The sequence below is a fragment of the Phocoena sinus genome, chromosome 14, assembly GCF_008692025.1.
Source record: "Phocoena sinus isolate mPhoSin1 chromosome 14, mPhoSin1.pri, whole genome shotgun sequence".
In the NCBI taxonomy this organism is placed as follows: Eukaryota; Metazoa; Chordata; class Mammalia; order Artiodactyla; family Phocoenidae; genus Phocoena; species Phocoena sinus.
In genome coordinates, this window is record NC_045776.1 from 59,296,669 (window position 1) to 59,302,328 (window position 5,660).

Below are 5,660 nucleotides of genomic sequence, written 5' to 3' on the forward strand. Positions count from 1 at the left end.
GCTCCACAACCCGGCAGTCCAAGCCGAGAAATTAATCTGAAGGCAAACCAATTCTCAACAGACAGCAATCCAAGAACCAGAGAGTTCCAGCCATCCAGAAGCCAAATCACAAGGAGCAGTTAATCCAGGAGTGGAGCCAAGGCCAAAGCCACACCGAGGTCGGAAGGGCAAGGTATCCCCAAAGCGGAGCAGGACAAATGTAGACCAGGAGCGATTCTCAAATCCACAAGCCAGGGGCCCACACCTGTGGCTCATAGTGGAGACACACTAGATGCCTTTTAGCTGGCACAATTAAACCTCTTTCATCTGCAGAGTGAGAGAAAACCACATTCTGGTGCGGCCAGCACACCTGCTACCCCACAGGCAGGTGCCTTGGGACGAGCAGTGAGTGGGAGCAAGGGCTCTGCTGTTCCTGCGGGCAACCTCTGCATCTGGGCAGCGCACCTTGTGAGCATCTTGCCATCTGGAAGTGATTTTGTTGATCTCGATCCATACTTTTTATTAAAAAATGGCTCCTAAATGCAGGCCAACCACTGCATCTGATGCTCAGTACTCCCCCACCTCCCCCACTCCAAGCAGTCAGTTCCAACACAGGAGGGGAAACCAGCTCTGTCTCACTGAGAGGTGTCATTCATTGTAACTTGAGGTGATATAAGGATTTTCAAGGCTAATGTTAACTGTGTAAATTTTACCATATGGGCTGACCGGACAACCTAATGTCCACTCTACGTTGGGCTCCTATGAATGCCGGGAGAGGGTGGCAGATCCCAAAGGTAAAAAACACAGTCAGACTTGCAACAGGGACATTTAAATCTACCTAGAGCTACATGGAATCCGTAGGGTTTAGGGGAACAAAATCTACCGAAGTCAAAGCAGAATGGGTACTACCCTTCAGTGACAGAAGGACAGTCTTTTCAACAAATGGTGTTGAGAAAACTAGATATTCACATGCAAAAGAATGAAGTTGGACCCTTACATTATACCCTATATATAAAATAACCCAAAATGGATCAAAGACTTAAACCTAAGAACTAAAAATATTAAACTTTTAGAAGAAAGCCTAGGAGAGAGCTTATTACATAGGATTTGGCAATGATTTCTGATATGACACCAAAAGCACTGGCAACAAAAGAAATAATAGGAAAATTGGACTTTATCAAAATCTAAAACTTTATGCATCAAAGGACACTATCAACAGAATGAAAGGCAGCTCAAAGAACGGGAGAAAATATTTGCAAATCATCTATCTGTTAAAGGATTAATATCCAGAATATATAAAGACCACCTAAAACTAAAAGAACAAACAAACAAACAAAAAACCGTTAAAAAATGGGCAAAGGACTCGAATGGCCATTTCTCCAAAGGTACACAGATGGCCAATAAGCACGTGAAAAGATGCTCAACACGCAATGCAAATCAAAACCACAGTGAGATGCCACTTCACGCTCACTAGGACGGCTGTCATTTTAATAAAAGGAGGGGTGGAACAGAGAAAAGCAAGTGTGGGCAAGGATGTGGGGAAATTGGAACTCTGGTGCTTTGCTGGTGGGAATGTAACCCCTGTGGAAAACAGTGCGACAGGTCCTAGTGATATTCAACACGTAATTACCACACCATCCAGCAATTTCATTTCTGGTTTATACTCAAAAGAATTGAAAACGGGGACTCAAAAAGATATTTGTACACCCACATTCATAGCAGCATTATTTACAATAGCCAAAAGTTGGAAACAACCTAAGTGTCCATCGAGAGATGAATGGATAAAGAAATTGTGGTGTAAACATCTAATGGAATAGTATATAGGCGTAAGAAGGAAAGACATTCTGACACATGCTACACCATGGATGAACCTTGAGGACAATATGCTCAGTCAAACAAGCCAGACATGAAAGGACAAATAGATGAATCTGCTTAAATGAGGTACCTAGAGGGGTCAAACTCATAGAGACAAAAGGTAGAAAGATGGTTACCAAGGGCTGGGGGAGGAGATAGGGAGTTAGTATTTAATGGAGACAGTTTTTCTGTTTGGGAAGATGAAGAAGTTGTAGAGATGGATGGGGGTGATGGTTGTGTAGTAATGTGAATATACTTAATGCCATTGAACTGGACACTTAAAAGTGATTAAAACAGTACATTTAATGTTAATATATATTTTACCACAATAATTAAAAAGGAATTGTACTATGTAACCAATAGGCCTCCCCCTGCCCCCCAGGAAAGCTCCGATCTCTAAATCCCCTGGGCCTGCAGTGCTCTTGGCCCAGCGAGGACTGGAGCAGAAACCCCACAGGACTGAGCCCGGAGGTGGCGGGCACAGTCTCATCCAGAAGAAACGGGGAAGGCAGAGGCTGCGGAGAGAAGGTGAGACGGATGGGGCCCAAAGGCCCAAAAGACTTTACTCCTGACCCTGACTTTCCCTGAGATGAATTTGCTCATCCAATGGCTCCCCTTCCACCAGCCAGTTTCTCCTAAACCCCTCAGCTGATTTTTCATGTCTGCTGCCTCAGACCATCTCTTATGTCACGTGTCAGTCTCACATTCTGCCCGGCTCCTTTTCCTCCGTCCACTTCTGAGGTCTGTGCTCCTGACTCAGGCTTGAGCGGAAGGATTCTAGCGCATCCTGACCACGACTTGGAAAGGCCATCTGTCAGTCAGTACTCCTGCCTCAGCATCCATCTCATCCATCACCCGGGAGGGGCGGGGTGTGCATCCTGCACGGTGGTCGATGGCGCTCATGGCTTCTGGTCCATTACGGGTGGAAGGGTTCCAGCCTGTGCATGGCAGTAGCGAGTTGCTTATCGGCCCCACCAGGGAAGGATTCCGGGAATGCTCCTCGTAGTTCCCTGAGGGCTCAGGACAGGGCACAGTGGAAGGGAAAAGCTTCTCTCTGGGCCCTCTGCTCTGTCCTGTGCCAGCTTCCTTCTCCTCCCTGGCCCTAAGGAGACAATGCCTGGCAGAGAGTCGCCCCACGAGGCAGCTTTCTCGCCTGATCTTTTAGTGGAATTGTCTGTTTAAACAGTCATCCTTCTGTACCCCAGACCTCCCAGGGCATCCTTTTAGTCGTGACCTCCAATACCGCAGCACGACCACACAGTTTCACCCCAGAGCACCTCCTGTTATCCGGGCAGCAGGATCCTATTGAGCGCATCGTAGTCACGTTTACCCATCCTTTAGCAGCTGTGAGGTATGCAAACCTTCATCTCTAGTGCCACCAAAATCCAAGATCCCCAAAGCAAATGTGGGCAATGGCTGGAATTTCCCTACCCTCTGGGCAGCAACAGAAGTAATGGTACCAGTTTCTAGACCCAGGCCCCAAGAAACTAGCAGCTTCTACTGCCTGTCTCTTGGGGTGCTCCTCTCCTTCTTGAAACCTGGTCACCATGCTCAGAGGAAGCTGAACACCCCATGGAGACGCCTGTGACGAGTGGTCCCATGTTCTCAGGCCCGTGGACCCAGCTGAGCTCCCAGCCAATAGCTAGCCCTGTGAGGGAGCCATCTTGGAAGTGGTCGTCTAGCCCCTAGGCTACTATGAATAATGCTGCTGTGAACATTTATGCACAAGTTTTTGTGTAGACGTACGTTTCCATTTGTCTTGGGTATATACTTAGAAGTGGAATTGCTAGATCACGTGGTAACTCTATGCTTGACCGTTTAAGGAACTGCCAACCTCTTTTCTGCCATGGCTGCACCATTGTACATCCCCACTAGCAATGTACGCGGGTTTGCCGACACTTTATCTGTCTTTGTGATTATAGCCATCTTAGTATGTAAGTGTTACCTCCTTTTGGTTTTGACTCGCATTTCCCTGATGGATGATGATATTGAGCATCTTTTCAAAATGTGCTTATTGGCCCTTTGAAAATCTCCTTTGGAGAATGTCCACTCAGATCCTTTGCCCATTTTAAATTGGGTTATATGTGGTTTTACTACTGGGTTGTTCTTTATATATTCTAGATCTCAACCCTTTATCAGATATATGATTTACAAATGTTTTCTCCCATTCTGTGGGTTGTCGTTTTTTACTTTCTTGATGCTGTCCTTCAAACCACAAAAGCTTTTGACTTTGATAAAGTCTAATAGATCTATGTTTTCTTTGGTTGCCTGTGCTTTAAGTGTCATATCTAAGAAACCATTGCCTAATCCAAAGTCACAAAGATTTACACCTGTTTTGTTTTTTTTTCCTGAGAGTCTTACTGTCTTAGATTAGGTTTCTGATCCATTCTGGGTTAGTTTTTGTATATAGAGTAAGGTAGGGCATCCAATTTCATTCTTTTACATGTGGCTATCCAGTTACCCAAGAACCATTTATTGAAAAGACTATCCTTTTCCCCCATTAAATGGTCTTGGCACCCATTGAAAATCAATGAACTGCTACTGTGAGGGTTTATTTCTGGACTCTCAATTCTACTGCATTGACTTATATGTCTGTCTCTATGCCAGTAACACACCATCTTGATTACTGTAGCTTTATAGTAAGTTTTGATTTTGGGAAGTGTGAGACCTCTAACTTTGTTCTTCTTCAAGATTGTTTTGGCTACTCTGAGCCCCTTGCACTTCCATATGAATTTTAGCACCATCTTGTCCATGTTTGAACGAACTCAGCTGGAATTTTGATGGCACTAAATGACTGGATCACTTTGGGGAGTGTTGCCATCTTGACAATATTAAGTCTTCTGACCCTGCGATATCTTTCCATTTATTTAGGTCTTCCTTAATTTCTTTCAACAATGTTTCGCAGTTTTCAGAGTGTAAGTTTTGCACTCCTTTTGTTAAATTCATTCCCCAGTATTTTGTTCTCTTTGGAGCTATTGTAAGTGAGCAGTCCCTGTTTCTCAGCTGATGGAGAAGTCCTTCCATGCTAAGAGCTTTGTCTGACACAGGTGTTTCAGTTACCTGGGAGTTTCAGACTTCTCTGGTTAAGTCTCAGCTATTTCATAATTAATGAACTGGAAATAAACTCCATAATAAAGATCTTCCCCTGCCCTGGTCTAACAGGTTCTAACTAAATTTATGTTCTCAAGGGACTTATTTTTTATTTTAGAAAATTCCCTTTGACTGATTGCTACCTCCTCCTTCTGCCACTACTGGTGCTGTTCTGTGCTTGTTTGGTGCCAATCCTGGTACCTTTTTTGTGAAGCAGCCACTGAGAAGGCTCCAGAGGTTACCATGGCCAATGAAGAACCCCAGGAGGGAGTCAAGACAGAGGACCACGATCACGTTAACACGAAAGTGGTGAGACAGGATGGTTCTGTGGTGCAGTTTGAGATTTGGAGGCGTAACCACGTTTGACGAAAGCCTATTGTGAATGACAGGGTTTGTCCATGAGGCAGATCAGATTCTGATTTGATGGGCAGCCAATCAACGAAACAGACACACCTGCACAGTTGGAAATGAAGGATGAAGATGCAGCTGATGTGTCCCAATAGCAGACAGGAGGTGTCTACTAAAGAGAGAACCTGCTGCTTTACTCCAGAACCAAGAAGTCATTCTGAGTTAGAAAACCACGATTTGGTTCCTCCGCATCGTGACTGCTGCAGTACAGTTTTCTCTAGTCTTTCATTTTCCCCTCCCCCACTCCTTTGTTGTACATTCAGTAATGGAGGTATGTGCACAAGCATATTGATTTTTTTTTAACTAAATGGCCAGTGGTACATTTTGAT

At 44.7% G+C, this 5,660-nt stretch overlaps 1 pseudogene; it reads left to right on the forward strand.

The window, feature by feature from the left end:
- Positions 1–5,166: 5,166 nt before the first annotated feature.
- LOC116739208 lies at positions 5,167–5,447 on the forward strand (annotated as a pseudogene).
- Positions 5,448–5,660: the final 213 nt, after the last annotated feature.